Here is a 25,161-nt window from a genome sequence, read left to right as displayed (position 1 = left end):
ATTGATCCGGTAAATTTTCTAAAATTAGTTAACCACGGCTGCATTGTAGGATGCAATTCCAATGGACGAGAGAGGAACTGGCAACCAATCGGTTCTCCCCTTGAACGAATTATTCTCTGATGAGGCATATTTTTGAGTGAGCAGAGAATTAAACCAAAAAACTCACTCCTAAAGTAGCAACAACCCGCATTAGATTTATATAAAAGGGATTGTTGGTGGCGAAATGTTATAGACTGGTGTTTTATTTTTGGCACGAGGATCATTGGCCCCATCCTATTTTACGACACCAATATCTGTGAATGTTGTGTGAGAAGATCCTGTCGTAAGTTTGGTCAGAGGACTGTTCATTCCCAACGTTCTACTCATTACGGACGTGGTGTGTGTGCTTACCTGGACCAGTAAGCTTCCTGGCAGGTGGATACTCCCGTTGGGGACTTTTTTTTTTTTGATTGCTCAGACGCGCCTCTTCGGTTTCGGCACCTGAAGATTTGAACCGAAACGGGCTATCATCATTGCAATATCATTCTTCAACCTTTATTTCATCATTCATTTTCCTTTTTTTTTTTTTTTTTTTTTTTTTTTAGAGCCGGGACAAGGACAAGGACAAGGACGAGGGCGAACCATAACACATTGAACAGACAAAACAATCAAAACAAAATAAAATAAAATAAAATTTAAAGAAAAAAAAACAGCAAATCCTTACTACTAACTACTATTCTCTAATGATTATTTGTCTTCTTTAACTAATCAAACTAATCTACTCTACATTCTGTCTCAAGTCGAGCTTAACATTGATCCTATCATAAATATCATCATTCATTGCTTTTTGCCTATACTTAGCTCATCCATGCAGTATTCCCTCTTCTTCTTTGTTTCATTTCGTTCAGGTTTTCCCTGTATGATTAGGTTTTTCACCTTTGTATATAATTTGATTCTCTCCTGTATGTTTTTTATTAATTTACCACATTCTCCTACAAAATCACTAAACACACACTTCACTTATCACTATTAAGCACTGTCCACACTGACATTTATAATATTACACTCATACACTATCACACTCCTGTGTGGAAACAGTAATTCCACCACACACACTACACTTGTTCCGTTCATTTTGTGCATTCTTCGTTAAATCTTGTCTGTCTCATGTAAGATGATTTTGTTTTTGATATCAACAACAAAATCATCTTTGGGGACCAGTGGCGTGAAGTGGCCACAATATTCCACTGATCGTTCTTGTCTGAACTTACGTGTGAAATCACCTTAAGGCCATGGTGCACTCCGTCAAGATCCGGCATCTGATACAGTTAATTCAGAATGTATGTATTTTCGTGCGTTTACCAGCTGTGTATAAGGAGTGGAAAAGGCATCCAGAACACTTTATTGTTATACAGGGTAGTCATTTCGAGCTGTACGCCCACTGAGCACGTAGGGTATTGATTTGCGTCAACGCAACGCAAAATTTGTGATTTAATTTCCGATAATCGGCTTAGCAGTTATAATGAATTTTTCCAGAACTTAGCGGAGACTGGTACAGCACGTCTCATATAGCCTCGTTACTGAAAGAGACTCTATACTCCAATCAAACCAACCAAATATACATACGATCGTTCAAAACTACGACATCATTGAAACGAAGTTTAAGAAGCTAAAATCAAACTGTTCTTAAACATACTCCGCCTTATGCAGAGTCGTTTCGACGCATGATTAGCATCATACTAAAGGCCTGACTACAGCAGGAAACATATGTTAGTTGGTATAGCTCTAATCAAGCGTCAGAACGACTCTGCATAAGGCCCACTGTTACTGTGCCAGTAAAACTAACTAGGAGTTAAAAACTGGAACCTGTTTCATTTTCTCCAGTTGTCTTCACTTTTTTGTAATTTGATTTGTGTTGTGTTGCCAATTTTCACAGAGTGTTATGTTGATTGTGGAAAAAGATATTTCATTTAGGTGTTGAGTACGGATTATTTTTCGACAAAATTTCTAAATGAAATACACTAATTTCTGATTGATTATAATCCCTTTTTTAAATTCCAAGCAAATTATTACCACACGTTCTTGCCGTTTAATTTTGATTACTTCTCCATTCAAAACAATTTTAGTTACACTGGAGAACTCAGAAAGCAACGATTATCCGAAGCTGCGAAAAAAAAAAGACTATGTAGTAATTCATTGTTTTTAAGGGTGCGGGAATAGGGTTAGCTTCATAATTCTGTATTCATCAATTATTTTATAGGAGCAAAGAGACCTCTACTCCAAACCATTAGAGGGTTACGCCCTCTCTTTGGCATAGATGCTTGAAGGGTTTCTATTGATGATGAGATAAATGAAGATGGGCTCATATAATAAGTCACAATTTACATTGAAGAGCTTACATTTAACAACTGGAATAGTAATTCATTTTTTTTTTTTTAAGGGTACGGGAATAGGGTTAACTTTATAAATCTTTATTCATCTTTTTATTTTATAGGAGCAAAAGAGTCCTCTACTCCCAGCCATTAGAGGGTTACGCCCTCTCTTTGGCACAGTAATTCAATCGTATCACACGTTTTTATATCTCTATTTAATATGACCAGAGATGAAAGCGAAGCCATAATGACTTTATTATTCGGTATAATTCCGGCATTTCCTTGATAAGATATAAGTATTGTGTACCGAAAAATTCTTACAATTTCTGGTCACTAGCATTGCGTAGACAGTGTTCTTTCAATAGAAACAGATACTCTTTGAGACAAGGTTGCACTTTAGCGACATCTTTCCCAGACAAAACAAACCCAAATTTTGTCTCGTGTGCAACAATATCGGTTATTGGTTTTGAACTCTCGAGGCTTCGAACTGTAATTCATTATAACACATTTCACAATGCCAATCTTTATCCAGATAACTTGTCAAATCAATCTAATAATTGAGCTTGAGCTTTCTCGCAGCTATAGGCTTAATCGTTAGTGTACGTGTCTTTGTGCCTGAGATCTGCTTCCGGCAGTGACATAACTAAGGAGGAACAAACGGGGCTTGTGCCCTGGGCACCGGATTGGGGGCGGAAAACTGGACAGGGGTTATGTTTAGCAGACGGGGTTGAGAAGCACGTAAAAACCTCAAATTTTACAGGAGAAATGGATGATGCAAGTACTTAGACATAACATAACGTAACCAAATCTAACCCAAACTAACCTGAACTAACCTCAACTAACGTAATATAAGCAGAAATAAGCGAAATTCTACCATTTTTTGGAAAATTATGCTGGACTCCTACAGTAATATAATTTAACATAACTAATTTAACCTAACCTAACCTAACCCAAACTCACCTAAACTAACCTAACCTAACGTGAACAGCAATTACCGAAATTATAACATTTTTTAAGAAACAATTGCTGGATCCCTTCTGCTACGAGGGGCGTTCAGTATGCTCTTATCCTGACCCCCTTTCCCCTCATGTAGAAAGTAGACATCTTATGATGACTTTATGCCGCAGTGCAAGTTATTTGACCATGTACTTTCTTCTTTGCAGGTGTTTGCAGTAGAGTATCTGTAAGAACTGTGTGAAAATGGAAATAGTGAGGTTCGTGCGGTCATCAATTACCTGCAATTGAAAACTTTACAGCCAAGGGAAATTCATGACGACCGTGGCAGACAATCATGCGAAGATGCCCATGCAGGTGGGTCACCAGTAACAGTGACCACCGAAGAAAACATTGCGAAGATCCTGGACATGGTTATCATCCTGGACGAGTTACCATCAGGTATTTAGCAGAGAGTATAGGGTTGTCAACCGGCACAGTTCATAACATCTTGACCAATCATTTGTGTATGAAGAAAGTCTCGGCACATAGATCCCGCGAAACCTGAATGCTGATCAGAAGAGGAGCAGAGTGACATTTTCAAGGCAACTTTTGGACAGGTATCGTGCAGATTCAGAGGACTTTTTGACACGATTTGTGACAGTGGACGAAACATGGGTCCACCACTTTGACCCCGAATCCAAACAAAGCTCAATGCAATGGAAGCACACCAGCTTCCCAACCCCGAAGAAATTTCGCGTTCAACAGTCAGCCAAAAAGGTTATGGCAACTGTTCTCTGGGATGCCAAGGAAATACTACTGGTGGATTATTTGGAACATGGAACCGCAATGACGGGCCAGTATTATGCTGACCTTATACCAAAATTGCGAGCTGCAATAAAGAGCAAGAGACGAGGAATGTTGGCGCGTGGAGTGTTGCTGCATCAGGACAATGCTCCCGTTCACAAGTCCGGTGTTGCCATGGCTGCAATTCATACAGCTGGATTTGAATTGGTACCTCATCCCCCTTATTCACCCGACCTAGCCCCAAGTGATTTCCACTTGTTTCCACATTTGAAGCAGCATCTCCGTGGACAGGTTTTTTGGGATGACAATGCCGTCATGGATGCTGTTTATTCGTGGTTGCAGGAGCAAGACTACATCTTCTTCCAACAGGGTATAGAAGCTTTGGAGCGGCGATGGACTAAGTGCATTGAAAGGGCAGGGGATTATGTTGAAAAATAAACGTATTTTCATTTCTATTATATTTTGCTTTCTTGGTAAGTATTAGAGCATACTGAACGCCCCTCGTAAACATTAGCCTTGGGCAAATATTTATTCTCACTACAAGGCAAGGGAGTTTTGTCAAACTAAAGATCATAAAAAAACAGAAACTTAACAGGACAACAACGACTCACCAACCTTAGGATCACATCCATATAACATTAGTTAGCTTCAAAGCTAGCTTTTGAGGACATTATAAAAAATTTTGTAGCCAAAAGGGCCCGGAAAGTTAAATTTTAGTTCTAGCTTTCTGTGCTTTCATTTAACTTACATTGATTTAAGAGATTTGCAAAATGTCCGAGTAGAGATTCATTCTACACATAAGCACATCCCGATATAATTCCAAAAGCATTGTGATTTGCAGTTATTATAAAACTATAAGAATATGTCAAGCATACTCTCAGATTATTTGACAACAAAATACTATTACTTTGGCGTTTTATTTTGTACTAAAAATTAAGTTATGTACTGGAATTTTGAAATTAAGCTTTACCACTTAAAGAAAAAAATGGACTAGGAGTACTGTTATACCAATATCAAGTGTAGTCACAGAGTGTTTTGGTTTTGTTCGTCAGGAGGGATGGCGCTAAGTCGAGTTCTTTCCCCGGGCGACAACTAGCCTAGCTGCGTCGCTGCTTACAGGTTTACCACCACGTGCTCATGAAGTTCAGATCCCTTTAGGTTGTAGGTGCACGTCTCACATAGCCTCGCTGCTGAAGAGATGTTAAACTCTAGTTAATCATCTATCTAATCTAATAAACATTTACATAATAATGTGAAAGACGGTCTTTAGATAATCATAAACAGCCATGTCAAGGAAATAAAATCAGTTGCGCATTCTGAAAAGGAGCTTTGACTATTAAGCTAGTCGGAAGACTGAACCGAGGAAACAAAAGAGGTTAGGTAGCCTTCACACTAGGATAGTGTGAGCCGCTACTGCTAGCTTTACATTGTCTTAAATGTACGTCTTCACACATGCGATTCGGTGCAAGTGAGCAGCGGTTCTGAGCTGCTATGAACATTACCCCACCAGTAGCTGGTTCGAGCAGGCTGCTGCCGGGGAAGAAAATAACACGTAGTCTTATGAGAGTCCTTCACACGTGAGCGTGAACTCAGTTAGAATGGAGAAAAGTGTAAATACATCTGATGTTGAAAATTTTTAATTTTGGTGTTGTTCTGATGAAATACACACTTTATACTATTACACAGTTTGCCAAACGAAGATATATACATCCTGAAGTATGGTAACTAAAAAATTTTCTTTCATCTTCTCTCACTTTAAGAAACAAACTGTAAAAAGAACATTACTCCAGTCCGGATCGATTTATAGGATGAATTCATATTGTTTTATATCTTTTTTTCCTCTTTCTTTCTTTCTTTCTTGCATATTACGCCAAGATTAAAGTTGCAGCTTTTTCCGACTCTAGCATGGCCGCCATTTTCGTATCACGATCTTTAGAGCGGCTCACAAGTATTCAATGCTCTCACACTACAGGTTCACATGAGTCTGCTCATGCGAGCGGCTCACCAGATTCGAGTGTGAAGGCAGCCTAACTCTCTATGAGTTTTAATATGTTAGTAAATAAAATTTTACTCAAAGTATGGAAGGTTCTCCTTACTAGTCTAGAGACTAGTGCGTGTGCCTTTGGTGTACCTTGGCTTAGGTTCCATTTTCTAGGCGAGGTCCGAGGTGAGGGCACGAAAGTTTAATTGCAGAACCATTTACTTTCATTAATCATCCCTCTCCCTTAGCGTAAAAGGAAATCCGTGGGACGTTAAACTAAAAAGAAAAAAACATTTCATTTATTTCAAAGTATGAAAATGAATCATAAGACAGTATTAGGTAAATCCTGAAAGAAACTAAAATATGGGCACGTTTTATTGCACCGAAGGGTGATTTTTAAATTAATAAAATTGAATTAGGCTTAAAAGTCATTAGGAATTTGCTTGCATACCAGTAACATCCATGTGGATGTCACAGGCTCGTATCCACGGGGGGGGGGGGAAAGCGGGCCACCCCCTAAACTTTGGCTGACCCCCTAAAAGTTTCACGGTAGGCTTGCAAATGAACTATAATGTGGTGAGACCGGGCCCCCCTAAATTTTTGGGCTGGCTACGGGCCTGGGATGTCATGAAAATGTATCCCTTATTAAGATTATGGATAGTATTAATCCTGGAGGTACTAAAATTTGTTAGTGGATGCAAGGTAAGACTTAGTTATATTATTTCTTCTTAGGTGACAGCACCGTACTGACATAAGACAAAAGAGTGTGTCGTCTCAGTAGATGGCAGGCCTAAGGAAACATTCAATTACAACACACGTGTATTTGTTTTGACGATAAACAATGAGCAACTTCGAGATCTGTGTCGATATCGGAAAAGGAAAAAGTTTCTGCTACGACTGAGACACAAATCCAAAAGAGAATCTTTAATATTCGAGCGAGAATTTAAAAAAAAAAAAAAAAAAAAAAAGAACGGAAACAAGAAAGTAATACTGAAACCATGAGAACGAACCTATTGGAGCTGATGGATGTTGATTCGAACCCAGCAATATCAAGATTAACACGACAAGCGCATATCACGTGTTGTCCAAGATCTTTGTAGATTGTTTGGCTTTAAGAACGAAAATCAGACACTTGGCCTCTATGTTTCCTTTTAAAAAAATAATAATAAATAAAAAATAAATCCAGCCAGTCACGTCATAAATCACGTCCATCTGATTGCGTTTTCCACACCATATTTGTCCCCTTTCGCTTTGACATAAACTAAATACATTTTCATGTATACACCCTTCCTATCAACGTTGAGTTGATTTTGAGTCCTTTTCAGTAGCGAGGCCATATGACACGGGGACCCACTGATTAACGTGGAAAACGAACCACATGAGCTCCCACCGGGAATCGAACGGGTCTCTCATGCCAAAGGTATGTACGCTAACCGCTTAGCCACGAAGGAGCTCTTCCTATTAGCGTATTCGTCTCCAAAATACTAGGTTTCTTCATTGCCACGTGTGTATAGTCAAGTGCTCCTATAGTACCCGGAAATGTATATAGGCACACTTCCGGAAACAATCAATTTTTCAGATTTCGCAATAATCGCATCCATTGCGCTTGTATTAGTCATAGACACAGTACTTTGAGCCACACCAGCATCCCCTAACATTCCGACCTGGAATCCCGGATCACTCACGTAACGCAAGAAAACCCGCATCTTTTCGTCATTACGCAATACACCACCCCGAATTTCGATTGATTCTCCTAAAAAATGTTGTGCTAACCACTCTACATTTTCTTTCATAAACCTATAATGTTTTTTGTAATCTCTATTTGCAACATTTCTATCGCAGGGGCGTCATTTCAGACTTTGCTTGGGGGGGGGGGGGCAAGAGCACCACCGACATAAGACTTTCACGTTTTGTACTAGTATATTAGTAGGGAATCTATTAAAGTATATGTATTCTTCAAACTTTTGGGGGGGGGCAATTGCCCCCTCCTGCCCCCCCCTAAATGACGCCCCTGAGTTTATAAGTTTTTTTACGTAGCAAAACAATCATATACTCTGCCATATTTCGCACGGAGTCACCTATTTAGCTTGCTCCACAAATTTGGAGAAGTTACTAGAATCACAGAGGAGTCTTTGATTTTTATTGATATCAAACGCGGAGTAATTACTCGGCTCGAGAATAGAGGTGTGGTTACTTCAAAAGGGCGTGGCTTCTCCGAGGTCAGCCGAGAAAAGTAGTGCTCAGTTCTCTTTTTATTGATACCAATGCGAGTAACTATTACAAAATTGGGAATAATGAGTAACTTCTCCGTTTTATTGATATCACCCAATGTCCATCTCTCATCCAAAAAATTCTAGTTGAGGACACACATACATATATGCTCAACCATAAACGCCGACACGAAGAAAATATTTGCGGGGGGGGGGAGAAGACGCTCGAGGGTCTTATTAATAAATTTAACTTGCCAAAATTAGAAATTTTGATCAAAAGCTGCTCCAGAGATACTCAGTTGAACGCTAGACCAGTGGCTTCCAATCTTTTTTTCCTGGCGACACGCTTTTTCTCCTGGCTACACTACATCGCAACACAATTATTTGAATTTGTGTGAACAATAATATAAATTATAATGCTGTAAACCTATAAGTTTCTATAAAGCAGTGAGTCTACGTCACTAATAGATTATTATAGCTGCCGCTAGAGGCTTTGACTAGTAGAGCCTGTCTCAAAATTAATTTTAACTAATTATTAAATACTTCGTAATTTTTAAATTTTAGAATTTAGCAACCGCATTATGGGACTGCGTGACACACGTGTGTCTCACTGCCCATACAACAAAATCGTGAAGCCATACGTCACAGCTTCGCCACACCTACTCTGCCCACTCCACGCCACTAAGATCGCAATGTTTCGAGCCAACAATCATGACGGATACGAGAGTAGCCAATCAGACGTGTCGGCTCAGACAATGCTCGGTTGTTTTTTTCGCTTCATTGAGTTCATATGATGAAGACAGGTATGGTCAGATTCTCTATTTTATAACATCCTTGGTCGCAACACACCGGTTGGGGACCACTACGCTAATCAATTAAACTACACTTATTTACGGTGTACGTGTATTGATTGAATACAGGCGCTCGACCTGAAATGTTTGCTGAGCGCCTGTATTCAAAGTATTTTTGGGAAGGGGCCCAATAATGTGTATGCAATATTGAACCTGTGTTATTCTGCACCCGAAAACACGATGAGTTATTATTAATTATTGTCGCCTACATTTTTAGAAAAAATGATAGAACTAGATTATTTTTTATATAAAAAAAGAAATAGTGCAAATAAGGCGTAAAATCAAATATTTAGCCTACATCAATGATTTCTCTGTTAAATAAGTATAATTCTCTTAAGAAAGTAAAAGTGTCAGTAGACTTACGAAAGTTTGGGGAGGTCCGAACCCGGTGGACCTACGTGGGTTCTCTCCTGATTGAACTAAACACAAAAATGAAAAAAAAAATCGATTGAGACCAAGGATGTTATATATATATATATATATATATATATATATATATATATATATATATATATATATAAAGAGGATCTGCCCATACGTATCTTCATCATATGAACTCAAGGAAGCCAAAAAAACAACCGAGCATCGTCTGAGCCGGAACGTCTGATTGGCTACTCTCGTTTCCGCCATGATTATTGGCTCGAAACATTGCGATCTTAGTGACGTGAAGTGGGCAGAGCGGGTGTGGCGAAGCTGTGACGTATGGCTTCACGATTTTGTTGTATGGTCAGATCCTCTAGTTTATAACATCCTTGATTAAGGCTACAACATTGAATGAACTACAGTCCTATATTTCATAAACATATTTACTAAACGAAAAAAAAATATATATTGTGATATGAAGCGCCGAGGGCAACTGATAAAGAAAACGAATTATTTCTTAGAAGATGAGTGTTTACGCTGATAGATGATTAAAAGAGAGTCTATTGTATTCTTATTTTTTTTTTAAAAAAAAGACGCAGATGCATACTAGATGGGACAAAAATTCGGCAACTGTTTTGAAATGATTGCAGTTGCAAATATATGGTGTATAACATTTTGCCGATTTATTATTATTATTATCATTATTATTATTTGGTATTAAACAAACTGCAGAACCAAAGGAAAAAGAAAATCAATCGAATTGAAGGGTAGTATGTTATATAACTCCATCATAAAATCGGAAATTCTGGAATGATAATTCTATAGACTCACATCTCGTCACAGTTATATTAGAATCCCTCATTCTGCAATGTCGAATAAAATATAAATAACAATTTTTATAAATGTTTTAATCAGAGGTTTTAAGTTTTCGTTCTCGTACAACACCAATGACAGAAAAGCTACTTGTGGTCGTTTTCAGAGTTACCTGATGGCTATAATACAATTATTTTGTTAAAGGAAACTTGTAGCAATGCTAGTAAATAATTCTAAAATGTTTATGAGTCAAAGTACAGTCATATTAGCCCAGTTGTTGGAATTAATGTCCAGATTTTGTTTGGAATGCCACGTTAACGATGATTATAGGCATAGCTCTTGATATAATACGATTTGTTTTTGGCAATTCTTCGCTTGTTATGTACACCAACAGCAAATGCGGCAGGCTACACAACTTCGTGGTTGCTTACTTTGGCCACGCTCTTCGAGCGTCGTCGCAACGTCCGGCTCCGTCCAGAAAATTCGCGCACCTCCCGCTCGCCTTGTTGGCTCCAGAGCCTACGCCGACGTTTCTAAAATATTCTTGCTCGAAGTTCGGCGGTGGTATAAATATTGCGTACTTCGGCCAACCAATCTAACAGGCCAGTTTATTGCAGCTTAAGCTTTAACGGTTTTAGTTCGCTACTGTTTCTGTTAAGACAGAGAGTTTGTGCATTGTACCTAAAATTACAGTCTTCTTAGTGTGATACTATAAGAGACATTTTGTATACTTTGGTTTCCAAGTTCGGAAGCAATGGAAAGCAAGATGAAGAAATTACCAGTGACTGACATTTGTAAACTAGTTGGACAAAGAGTTGTACATATTTGGCGTAAAGCAAGCATTCCTGTGGTTTCAGAAAAGAGAGTTTTTGACATGCTGAAAACATTTTATAATAAATGTCGCACCAAGGAAAAACATTTCAGTCGACAAGGACAAGAAGCAACACTTCGTGTAGGTTTTGTTGCACACGCGGAAAAGTCTCTTTTGATATTGCGTCTTGCAAATGTAAAACCGTCGAAGATTGTAACTGTGAGAGGACACGCAAGATTCCAAAACAGAATTCAAGTTTCTTTTGGACCAGAGAACATCACGGAAAATAGCATTGGTAACATTGACGTCCGAACAAGCAAATCTCTGTCAAAGATGTTTTCCCGTAAAGTGAGCAGATTTAAGGGGCAGATAACCAAGAAAGACGCTGGAAGTGTTGAAGGAAATCCATCAACTGGTGGGATTAGGCATAGACACAGGTCAAAGATACTGGCGTCGTCAGGGGAATCCAGCGAAGCTGTTGAATCGGGAAGCACATCGGGATCTGACTTCGACGCGCGGCCAAGAAGGAAACATAGCCTAAAGTGCATCTGTCTCCAAAATACAGCGGAGGCAGCGTTTAGAACTGGAGCTTCAGACAGACAGGTTGCTTTGATCGCTTCGGGAGACTCATAACGCCAGAGGACAAAAGTCTTGTTGTTGACAGATCTAAGGTACGAAGAGGAAAAGATAAACTTGGTGAGAAGATCCAGAAAGAAAAGGCTCACCTAGTCCTGGCGATTACAAGTATCTACTTCGACGGAAAAAAAAAATGATGCAACTCTCGTGCAAGAAAAATTAACGGCAAACTACGAAGACGAGAGGTTACAGAAAAGCATATCACAGTTCTACGGAGCCCGGTTCAGAATACTTGGGTCATGTCACACCTAAGTCAAGCACTGACAAGGATATTGCCGACTCTATATTGGAACTTTTAGAGAAGAACCAGGACGACGTGTCAAGTCTTGAGGCAGTCGGCAGTGATGGTGAAGCCACGAACACAGGATGGGATAATGGCATAATAAGTCAGATACAAAGATCGCTAGGAAAGGAACTGCAGCATCTCATTTGCTTTCTTCATACCAACGAGTTGCCATTTCGACACCTGGTTACCGAATTGGATGGTGGGATGACCTGATCCAACGCTTATTTCGGCCCCATCGGAAAGAAGTTAAAGGATTGTGAACGTTCACCGATCGTCTCCTTTACACCCATTCCCGTTGAATGGGTGTCTGAAATGGAAAACCCAGATGGTTTAAGCAGCGACCAGAATTATCTCTTTGAAATTTGTAAGGCTGTTGCTACAGGACTGTGTACTACAAATCTAGCAAACAGAAAACCAGGACCATTATCACATTCACGATGGCTTACATTGGCCTGTAGTATGCTTCGGCAGTACATCAGTACTGATAAACCTAGTTCAAGTTTGTGTCTACTTTGCCAGTACATTGTTAAAGTATATGCTCCCTTCTGGTTTTTAATACGGCGAAATCTTTCGTGCGAAATGGGCGCCATGCATCAGTTTAGCATAGTTAAGCTGTCACGTTTTCTGCCAGAAAATCTACAACACATAGTTCATTCAACGGATACTACGCTCATCATGAAAACCTGCTGATAGCGATGACAGCAGATGAAAATCTGCATATTCGAACGTTAGGCTGGAGAAGGATAAAAAAGTGTCGCAGCCAGAAGACCCCGAGATCAAGCCGCCCACGTGACTTCATTGTTCCGAAATTAAACTTTACGGCTGAAAATTACTACGACGTGATTAATTAGCCTAAATGTCTAACAGAGCAGCCAATCACACGAAACATAACGGATCAGCAGCTTGAAGAAAACATCAGAACTTCAGCTACTCTAACAACATTCCCTTGCCATAGTCAAGCTGTGGAACGCACAGTGAAGCTGGTGTCCGAGGCAGCGTCGAAAAAGTGCGGCCAGAACGCAAGAGATATCTACGTTAGAGCTAAACTGAAATCTAGATTAAGAATGCCCCGCTTTGAGACCAAGAAGAACTACGTGACTTAAGGTCAAATATCAACGTATGCATACTGGGTGGGTGGGTGAGCGGAACTCATGTGCAACCATCTCCCGTGGTGAGTTCTGGGTTATTTTGCGTACAGAGCAAAATAAGCGATCAGTTGCACAAAGAAAATCGTGTTATATCAAGGGCTATGTCTACAATCATCGTTAACGCGGCATTCCAAACAAAATCTATACATTAATTCCAACAACTGAGCTAATATGGCTGTACTTTGACTCATAAACATTTTAAAATTATTTACTGGCATTGCTACAAGTTTCTTTTAATAAAATAATTGTATTATGGCCATCAGGTAACTAAAAACGACCACAAGTAGCTTTTCTGTCATTGGTGTAGTGTGTGTTGCCTAACCAAACACTTAAAAAACTTGAAGTCCGTTGGGGCAGGGTAAGGGGTTGTCCAAAAAAGTTAAAAAAAAAAAAAAAAAAAAAACAGTAAGGTCAGTGCCACTAATGATACCTTTTCCGCAATAGCCGTAATCGAATTTCCAACAAAAGTGCAAAACGCTCCACCCTAGTGTATAACCATTCTTACGCCCCTACACTCACCTTACAAAGGTTTTCTTTTTTCTTTCTGTTTTCTTTTTCTTTTATTTCTTTTTCATTTTTACATGTAAGAGAAGCATCTTTTGCTGTTATGATACGCTGAACTTTATCTAGCTGGTTGGACAGACCATTGCAACCATGCGCGCCGACTACGTGAGTGCCCCGGGGCTCCGGCACCCACAAATAATCTTGTTGGTGCGACACACCGACAAGATTTTTAGTTTGACCCGGGTTTGAACCCGTTTCTCTTGCTTTATCTTACTTTATCACAGCACAGCTCTTTATGACAGTGTTCATAAAAGATTTTAACTAAAAATAAATCAATCAAATATCGAGATTTTCCTGAAAACATAGGCTAACACGCCCAGCCATTGATAAGCACCCACATAAATTTTGCGTTGGCGCCGTTGATTGCAACAGCTAAAAGCGATCATTATGTATTCTTTTATAAATAAGAGCTATTTTAAAGATGCTTATTTTGAACTTTTTGTTAAACTTGACAAAACTACCTTTGGTTGTAGGGCCTATATAAATCCACTTAGGAACAGTTGTGGAAGTTTACAACTGTTTACAACGTTTCATACTGTAATTAACAAACGAAATTTTAATACATTAGAAACTATGTGCTTTTAAAATGTTCGAAATGGGTGACACCATTAATTTCCAGGATAATTGTAAATTTCTGTAATTTTATTTTGAATGTGACCACACAGTCTTTTAATTTCGATTCTTTTACGATAACAATATTTTGCAAAATGTAACTGAAATTCAACAGGATCCATCGTTGCGAATTTCTTAGTTCTTCTTCTTACCGTCATGATCAATCCGATTGGGTAGAAAAGCGTGATTATCTAAGCAAACTCATCACCATCAAAACACCGAACATGTATTTTAGGTTTTGACCGTTTCTGATTTTGAAAACGCTCCTGCATAGACTATAAGTCATTACTCGGGACCTTGTACATCACATCGTCATTAACAAATTATAACTTTTTAAGGTAATAAGTAAGAACTTGTTATGACTCTTATTGAAGCGTTTGGGTTGCGAGTGGAGCGACCAAGAACATTTTTAACACATGTAGCCCTATTTCTTTACAAACCGATAATAGTATATTGATTTAATAGGGCTCCAATATGGTTTCGTTTACTCATTTCCAACACTATTTCTTTCTTCTTGCTCATTTGGCGCCTTCTTCCTGTCAGCGCCCGGAGCAATTGCCCCACTCGCCTCCCCTAGCTGCGAGTCTGTCTACTACTTCCAGTTCCAATATTGAATTCGGATAGGTTTTAAATCTGTCGTAATTTTCAACGTTAAACAAGAATTCACTTGTTTGAATTTAAGTAAAAGACAACGAATAACTTCAAAAATTTAGGAATTAAGCCACATTATATATGTGAAAACTTTTAAATAAAATAAAAAACAAGTTTTCCAAGTGTCACTTGCTTGAAACTCCTGAAGTGAATAAAGGAATCAAAAGTAGAGCATACGTGTTTTTTTCATATCGGACAATGTGGGGGATGAAGGGGTAAACACCCCCTAAAGTGCGAACATAGGACAATATGACACCTTTTAGCAAAGCCACAACTAGCAGCACCCAATGCAGATTTGCTTGAAACTCCTGGAGTAAATATAGGAACCAAAGTCGGACATACGTCTTTTTTTTATATCGGCCATCATGAAGGAAGAAGGGGGTAAGCACCCCCTAAAGTACGAACATAGGACAATATGGCACGTTTTAGCAAGACCATACTCCTGTCAGTGACGACGCCAGAGGGGGGGGGTAAGGGGGGCGAGCGCCCCCCTAGTAGCTACTTCTGCCCCCCTGACTGCCACCTAGACTGCCCCCCCGCCAGACTCCTACAATCTTTAAACATTCTACATGTAGTATTTTATATGAGTATTATAACCAATCTCATTGTCAAATTGTAGTCCACTTTCCATGCATTTACTATGTGGCAGATTAGTCCTCAGTCTCTCTTCTTTGAGCGTCTGGGTATGCACGCATATTTCTGTTTTCTAATTTAGCGCCTTTTGAGGTAAATTTTAGTTATATTTCTTTCTTATGATTTTTAATTATTGTGCCTAGCGAACAATAGTAGATTTGGTCGACTTGTTTTCTTCTCATTGGATCAACTTCGATTGGAAACAAAAGAAAGGTAAAATCAGTTACGTAACTTGCTTGTATTTGGTGTTGGGGTCTCGGGTTCAATCCCAGTCCCCGCCAAATGAACTTTGTGGTGGACAAACACCGTGCGCGTGGGTTTCCTTGGGGTTCTCCCGTTTTCTTCCACTTTCTTCATTCCACCATTTCATTCATTACGCATCATTACCGTCTCCTTTAGCCTAACCGGCATAAGCGTAGGACGTAAAACTCAAAGATTTTATTTTTTGTTTGTATTTATCCAGGTTTGAAGTTTTCAGTTTCATATTTTGTTTTATTTAAAACTTTTTTTCTGAAACATTATTCTCGGCTTTCAATATTCAGAGGATGTGCTTATAACAGCTTAGTTTGCAACTACCAGGGCTTATTTTTTTGAAGGGATAAAAAGAGTTGTCTTTTCCCTTCCTGCAAATGATAATGATAAATTTATGGAATTAAACTGGTTCCCAATAAAATGTATTGTCAAAGTGCTGATCTTTCGTTACTAATTGGTATATACTAGCGCTCCCTTATTTTGTTTCAAAGTACTGACGTCACGTCTACCGTATTGACTAGGAACTGCTGAAAAATTCGTAGGAGTGAGCGTGGAATGGTGAAGTTTTACTTCTTCTACACTTCCTGCGAGAGTCAATATACTACCTTGTACAGTGCTCCAGTTTTTGCAGAAAAGTTAAAAAATCTGAAGATTTCCTTGCACCACTGTTCGTAGCACTTCCTCTATCAGATCTAAAATGGAGTCCTTTCAAGTGTTATTTAAGTTTGGGAAATAAGTACACGTAATAGTTAGAATGAGCAAAATCTGCGGAATAAGAATGATGATCTAGACATTGAAATCCTAGATTATGCAATACCAGTTGTGTTCGCAGGGGCTTGATGGACAGATGTATTCTCCTGAAGGAGCATAATTCCTTTCTTTTTATTTTCCGCGGCGTTGAACTTTGAATTTTTCTTTCAGTTTTGTAAGTAATGTAGATACTCTGGATTAAATATCTGACCGTTGCGGAGATAGTCTATGAGTACGACTCCATACTTATCCCAGAAGAATGTTGGAAACAGTTTCTCAACCTACTTCTGTGTCTTGAACTTCTTGGGGCGATGCCATTCTGAATTATGCTACCGACGAGTTCCAAAGAAATGCCCAGAACTGAGAAAGCGGGGTGCAGCCAGACCTCAGACTATAATAAGTATATCGTGAGTTTACTATACACTTTAAAAACTATATAAATAATAGCTTAAATTATTTTTGTCCCTCAAAAACTGGGGTGGCCTAGGCCCTCCGGCCCCGGGCTATATCCACCACTGGCTGAAATGCTGCAATTTTCAAAAATAATGTCACAAATTGCATCCATGACTTCGGGAAGAGACATTGCTTTTAATCATCCTGGATGTAAAGCATAATTTGTTGAGAAGTCGCCACGTTTATAGTTACTAAGGCACTTATTTCTTCACCACTGTATATAACGGAGGAGAGTTCCGTGGTGTTTCACTGATTTCCTAATTAATTTACTTCGGAGACTTTTCTTGGTGGAACAAAAATGTTATAACAGTTAGGATCTGGATGTTCGTGAAATTTGCTGTTTGGGCACACAATCACTTCAGAGGCCTGAGAAACAATAATAATTTCATTATTAATATGAAAATTGGTATTTTTTATTTTTCTAAACTACGGTTTCATATTTCTACCTAGTACCTACACTCCTTCTGGATTCGACTACGACATTTTCAGCAGCTCCTCGTAAATTCTCTCTCTCTCTCTCTCTCTCTCTATCTCTATCTATCTATCTATCTATCTATCTATCTATCTATCTATCTATCTATATATATATATATATATATATATATATATATATATATATATATATATATATATATATATATATAGAGAGAGAGAGAGAGAGAGAGAGAGAGACGTAGCGTACAGTTACTAGACGAATGTGTTACTTGTAGCATACGCGAAAGTAATTCAATTTATGTTTAGGCTTCAAAAGTTTCATTGAAAAATATTTCATGTGCAGACGTTACTTGTTTGTTAGTAACAAATTTTACTTGAAATAACTTTAATTTATAATCATATAGGTCTCATATAAAAACAGCAACGAAATACACAATGTAATGTAAAATAAGTCAAACGTAATAAATATGTCATTTCTGGCATGGCAAATAGCCGCCCCCCCGAAAATGTATCTGCCCCTCCTTTGCTCCCCCAAGAACTTAAAGCTGGCGTCGTCACTGACTCCTGTTAAGAAAACCATAACTATGAAGGTAACCAAGAAAGTTCCGTCGCTTTTTGTGGTGGTCTGTGTTCAATTGGCCCTCACACCGTGAGTTGAATGCGAATGGAGATAACGCGAAGGTTAGTTGTTGGTGTGCGTATACCCAACATACTAACTGGTTCTGGCAGTTCAGTTACACCGTGAACTTCCGTAAGGACAGAGTGAACATGGAACCTCTACAGTGTATCATAAGGGTGTGTATGCTGTACGAGTTCAAACTGGGGTCAAACGCCGCTGTAGCGGGGTGAAAGATGTGTAAGACCTTTGGTGAGAGTGTCATATTGTATGCGGACAGTGGTGGTTTAACAAGTTTAAGGACGGTGACGAAACACTCGAAGACGCGCCACGTGTTGGAAGACCAACATGTACAAAATGAAGATCTTTAGGTAGAAATTGAGGTGAACAGTGGCCAGACATGTGAGGAACTGGGACTACAATTCAGTGTGAGTGGAGAAACCATTCAGCAACTTTTGGATCGATGGGTCCCACATGATTTGATTCCGGGCCAGAAGATAACGTGAGCAGACACCTGTGTTTCTTTGTTGTCTCGTATGAGAAAGGAGCCATTTCTAGACAGGGTGTTGACATGTGATGAGAAGTGTGTCCTGTACAAAGCTCCACGGCACCGTCATCATTCGTTAGCATCCCATGAACCGGTTCCAAAACAGCCCAAACCAGGACTGCATCAGAAGAAGGTCCCCCTGTGTCTTTGGTGGACTGCTCGCTGCATCGTGCATCGGGAACTGCTACCAGCTGGACAGAATATCAATGCGACTATGTACCTTCAGCAACTGAGCCGTGTTCAAGAGTGGAGAAACCAAGAAAGAAACCTCTGGAGCCAGCACTTCTGAATCGCCAAGATGTCCTCCTGTTACAGGACAACGCTAAACCTTACGTGGCTAGTGTAAGTAATTGTTATTATAACTAAATTCCGCGTTGACGAATACAGAAACTTTACTGTACTCAACGTGGGTTCAATTCGTTAATTGGGCGGTATTACAGTTCATAGAACAACACCAACTTGACTCACTCTTAATCCGTAAACAAATAAGTCCAACTAGAATAGTTGCCGTTTCACACCTATCTTTATTATCATTACCTCATATGACCACATATACCGTAATAATCTACCACTAAATGCCACCATTTACACCCATTAATCTCTAGCCCTTTTACTACGCCCAGTACACAATTAATATAATTAACAACTCTTCAATTGGGCTATAACTTCAATACTATGGCATCCACATCAACAACTATTCGATATTCAATTCAGTACTTAACATTACTAACAAACACTAACTTCTTCTTTCTTTCTGGAGCATGTTCAAAATTCTTTCGCGCTTTCTGCCACATATCTTTCTAATTCCCTACAGCTAGGATGACCCGGGACACCATTCTACGCCTTGGATGGGAAACACTTTTGCATCCGGCACACTCCCCGGACATTGCAGCGTCCGATTATCACCTGTTCAATTTCTTGGACAATCACCTTAGAGGAAGCCAATTCAAATGGTGCAAAATGTTCTTGATATCTTCTTCGCTTCACGGCCCACCAAGTTCTAGCGCGATGGAATCCATGGCCTTCCAGAACATTAGCAGATCTTCGATGGTGATGGGGACTATTATTTGATCTTCCAGGTACGTCTCAGTTGACATATCGATGTTCGAAGATGGTGGGTGTGTGCATATATATATATATACTCCGTTCAGTGCACATCATCAATGATCAATGATATATAGAACACAAGGTATACGATTAACATATTAACCATTGTTCACTGATGACATATCGGCTCACTTGTAGTTGAACATATTGCTCTGATAAACGCTTTACTCTGGCGTGATTGTCTTGATTAATACGAGATAACATTCCACTGCTTGTAACATGCTTATCAAGGACAAAATAAATTAAATTCAGTGTCGAATTGTATTATGAATTGTTTGTAATGATCATTTAATTTCTAGTATCATGAGATATAAGTATGCTCTAAACACTCAAGATACTGTTTTCTAAAACAGGTAGATCCTATAAACGACAATTCAAACTATAGTAAAGAGTTGCGATTTTATATCTCATCTTGGCAAATATTTACAAGAGATCCATCTATTGTTTTTCTTAAATATCACCATAGCAATTAGGGATGGTATCGAGACGAGACTTTGTATAATCTCGGTCTCTTCTCGGTTGATAAATAGCGATCTCGGTCTCGGTCTCGGTCTCGTCTCGAGTCTGAAATAGCCGTCGCGGTCAACAGATGCTTGTCTCGATCTCGGTTTCGGTCTCGAGGACCGAGTCTCGGAATCGTCTCGGTCTCGTCTCGAAAGTCTCGAAATAAATAATGTGTAATTAAAATTATGAACGTATTATTATCATACAGTTAGGGGTGTTCGATAAGGCTAAGGACTTATCGAACTTCGGGAGTGAAAATTTATCGAGTTGTCATCGGTTACTCGAAACCGTTCGATATTTGAAATTATCGAAGTTTCGGGTATTATCGAAATTTCGAGTATTATCGAAGTTTCGGGTATTATCGACATTTCGAGTATTGTCGGAGTTTCGGGTATTATCGAAATTTCGAATATTATCGAAGTTTCGGGTATTATCGAAAGTTCGAGTATTACACTGGTCTACATATGAAAACTTTTTTTCTGCTGACTGAGATATTTGACTTGTTTTTTTAAAAAATCGAGGTCGCTGATTCCAGTGGTGTAGTTAATTTTTGCCTATCACGTCAGAATTTTACACAATGGAATCATACTTACACTGACAGAAGTTTCTTATTTGTTCCACATATCTTAGTAAGAAACTTACATTAAATATTGTACTATTGCTTTAATATTAATATAAATACGGTACAAGTTACGATAAAGTTACTGACATCCACCCACACATATTATATTATATATGTACAATATGATGTTTATGCTTCCAGAATATTACGTATGGAGTAGTTTTACGAACCTACTCTTTTAATTTCATTTATGACCTCAAGCTGATAAATGTACACAACAAAATAACACAACGTGCTTACCTATTTAGGCAAAAATCTTCGTTTCTTTGATTTTCTGGAGTAAGTGGCCTCTGGAACGTCACGCTGCAAGCACCAGCGATAGTTCGCCATCATGGTTTCGTTCCACCTTCCCAGGTACCGGTTCTCCATGGTTTTGATACCCTGGTGAAATCGTTTACCCTGTTCTTCACTAAGGGCACAAAGATTGGAGTGAAAATAGTCTAGATGGCTGTGTGGCTTCACACTCATATTTACTCCTAACTTCTGAGATGTGGCCATCAAATTGTCCACAAGTTTCTCGTAGTCATCCGCTTTAAAATTTCCAAGGAAGTTTGTAAAAATGGCAAAAAAGCATCCCATGCATCTCTTTTTGTGGGGTTCATGGTTTGTAAGAACTCTTTATCTTTCATTAGCAACCTTATCTGGGAGTTGTCAAAAATACCAGCTTTCACTTTCTCCTGTGTCAATGTAGGAAATTTCGAGCAAATGTATTTGAAGCAAGCACCATCCTGATTCAAAGCTTTTTCATACTGTTTCTTTAATCCCAGCTTTATGTGTAGTGGAGGCAGTAACACTTTCTTAGGGTCAGCAAACGGTTCGTTCTGGATGTTTTTCCTCCCACTTCAAAATCTACTCTGGCAGGCCACAATATTCGCATCCAGTGTTCATTGCTTGCACGGCTGTCCCATAAACAAATAAAGCAAGGATATTTCGTAAAAACTGTTTGTTGGATCAGTAACATTGAAATTACCTTGAGGTCCCCACACACAAGCCATCTACCATTCTCATAATTTATCTTCTCAATGAACATTTTCAATGTTTGGTAGCTTTCCTTCTAATGTGTGGAGTGACCAACAGGAATGGATGCCAACTTATTGTCATTATGCAGCAATACATACTTCAAACTCCTCTTCGAAGGGTCAATAAAGAGCCTCCATTCTTTCGCATCATAATCACATCCCATAGCTTCAATTAGTCTTTATACATCTGTACAATACACAAGTTCTTCATCTTTTTGAAAATATTGTAGTCGATGCTTCTCTCTGTCCCGATATACGATAGTTGTTCCTGGTGTAACATATTCCTTTCTTTCAGTCTTGAACCCAGCAGTTCTGCTGATGCTTTTGGTAGAGCAAGGTCGCGAAATGAATCATTTAATTCTGATTGAGGGAATGGTTTGCATGAATTGCATTCATCAGACACCATAAAATCCTCGTCACTACGTTCTGTATTTATGTTGACAGAGCAATCGTCATCATCACTGGAACTTGCAAACGTGCTGCATGTAGGGATAGGAATTTCATTACTGTGAGGAACAGGTCTTCTAGCAAAGTAAAGATCAGGATACTGAATAGTATGCTAAGATTTCCTGCTCATATCAGATACATTTACCATACATAAATAGCAGTCATTAAATAATTTTGCTGCTCTCCCCGCATCATTGGGATTCCAAAACTAAGGCTTGTTCTTCGACCCTTGATCCATTGTCTGAGATTTTCTACACAGGTCCTGCATATTTTATGTGGTGGCCGTGGTCGCCCAATCTTCACCCATGGTCGCACATGGTCGCATCTTGGTCGGCCAATTTAATTTCGAAATATGCATGATACATTTTTCGTACAAATTCTGAAATATTTGTTCGTTGTTTCGGGGTTGTGAAAGAACCACACATATTGCAAATTATATCCGGATCGTTCTTACACTTTCTACGAATAGATGTAATGTTATTTAAACTTGGTCAGATGTGTGTAGTCTACACTATAGTAGTTGTAATCCTGTAGATATCACTACACCAATACAGTGCACCAATGCTAGAAATAACCAGATCAGTAAATGTTCGCAAAACTTCCACAAAATTCTAGCACACCTTTCGCAATCTATTAACTAGCCGTGTTTTCCATAAACAAAGAGTGCATCGTAATTCCTCACCCCGCATAAAAATTCAGCTGCGAGTGCTCCCTTATTTCAACCCTTTACATACGTAATATCCTCTTCAATTTTAATTGAACATGATTTTGAATTACTTATAATTTATTTAATATATTCTTTAATTCTTACGTAATAACTCGTAAAAATAAAATTAAACGTAACAGCGTACGTGCTGCCATCTTGTGACATCTTGCAGAAATACGTTACGATTAATGATTCTAAAGCATACATGAAATATTAGATAAAATTTCATTTTGTAAAAATACCTGACGTGATAGAGAAAAACGGATTTCATTTTTGGATTTAGCACACTCCAATTATTAAAGAACAGCAGTTAGCCTCCAGTCAGCAAAATTGATGTAGACCAGTGTTATCGAAGTTTCGGGTATTATCGATATTTCGAGTATTATCGAAGTTTCGGGTATTATCGACATTTCGAGTATTATCAAAAGTAGTGATGGACAGTTCGGTTCCTTCACCTCCCCAATGATTCCTTCTTGCAGCCAAACTAGTCAAACAACTTTTTTCATCTGATAAGTTATTGCAAAGTTGTATTTGTCGAAATCATACGTAAAATTATTTTTCTGCCTGCAATCGGCAAAGTGACTATTAGTAGATTAATGGTGTCTTGGGCTCCAATTCCATACGGGTGATGCATGTTTTCTCTTCCTCTTTCTCTCTTCTGACAGACTGCTTAAACCTTGTACAGATCTGTGGGGAAAAAACTTTTCCTTCACTTCATTGCTAAGGAGAGAAGTTTTAATATGAACACCCTGCATATATGTAATACATATTATATACAACTATGATAACCTCGAATGCATTGTTTCTTCCGAATACTCCGATAATCCCGAACTTTTCAAAACATTGAAGCGACTCGACAAATGCGGTCATATTGATATATTTCTGTATTTGAGCTCCTCCGTGGCTAAGCGGTTAGCGTTTGCGCCTTTGGCGTGGGAGACCCGGGTTCGATTCCCGGCGGGAGCTTATGTGGTTCGGATTCCACGTTAATCAGTAGGTCCACGTCTCATATAGCCTCGCTGCTGAAAGGGACGCTAAACTAAAATCAACTGAATTTCTGTATTTGCTGCTTTCAAACAATTCGAGACTCTCGAACAGTTCGAGTGTCTCGAAGTTGTCTAATGTTTCTTACGTTTCGAGTGCCTCAAACACCTCGAGAGTCCCGAACATTTCGAGAGTCTTGATCATTTCGAGAGTCTCGAACATTTCGAAAGTCTCAAACATTTCAGGAGTCTCGAAAGTTCGATAATTCGATAAAATTAAAATTCTTTATCGATGAAACGGTTTTGAAATTTTATCGAATTGTTATCGATTACTCGATTATTGGAACAGCCCTACATACAGTCTGTCGTTTCCGCTTCTTATTTTTTGTTTTCATTCTTTACTTATGTTAGAATTTGCTAGCACTAATGCTTTAAATGCGTGTGTTCCAGGTTCAATTTTCAGTGAGTATATCATACCCGAGATAAAACCCTAATAGTAACCCATATTTCACTTTAAGCAATAGACTTTGTCTCATATAGCCTCAATACTGCTTATACAATTAAACTATTAAATGAACTCCGTCCTTTGAATCAGAAATGTTCAATACCTCCTAACGGATAACGCAACACATAGCATGTACATAGCACAAATGTATTTAATCGTACCGAAATTGAAATTTTACGATTTCTCATTTATTATCCAATATATTCTGCTTTGACTGTCAGTTTAAGAACATAATAGAACGTTCATTATCTTAACAAATGGGGTAAATTATTACTACAATATATTTTGTTTCAAATTGATGAAATGCTTTATTATCGTTTCACACCTCCATGTTTAATTGACACTTCACAACACGAACTTCCTGAACGTTGTGGTGGGAACTACGGCATTCACCTTTGCTATGTGTGGTCTCAGGTTGGATCACCAAACAAGTTAGATTCGAAGTTCGATGTTTCGCATAGTTTGCATCTCATTTTAAGTACATTCTGTTCCGTATACAAGTTCATAAAATCGTAATGCATTACATAAACATATATCCACTGTCGTAACATAGATTAAGCTTATT

The 25,161-nt window shown here is 38.7% G+C and overlaps 1 protein-coding gene across 1 annotated transcript in view; it reads right to left on the bottom strand.

The window, feature by feature from the left end:
- The window catches only part of LOC145686623 (uncharacterized), a 56,348-nt gene that overhangs the window by 10,069 nt on the left and 21,118 nt on the right, over positions 1 to 25,161 (bottom strand). The gene's annotated exons all lie outside the window — the stretch shown is intronic.

Source organism: Thermobia domestica, chromosome 5 (assembly GCF_964235325.1).
Source record: "Thermobia domestica chromosome 5, izTheDome1.hap1.1, whole genome shotgun sequence".
Lineage (NCBI taxonomy): Eukaryota > Metazoa > Arthropoda > Insecta > Zygentoma > Lepismatidae > Thermobia > Thermobia domestica.
Note: the sequence above shows the minus strand (reverse complement) of the source record. Positions and strands in the feature narration are given on the sequence as shown.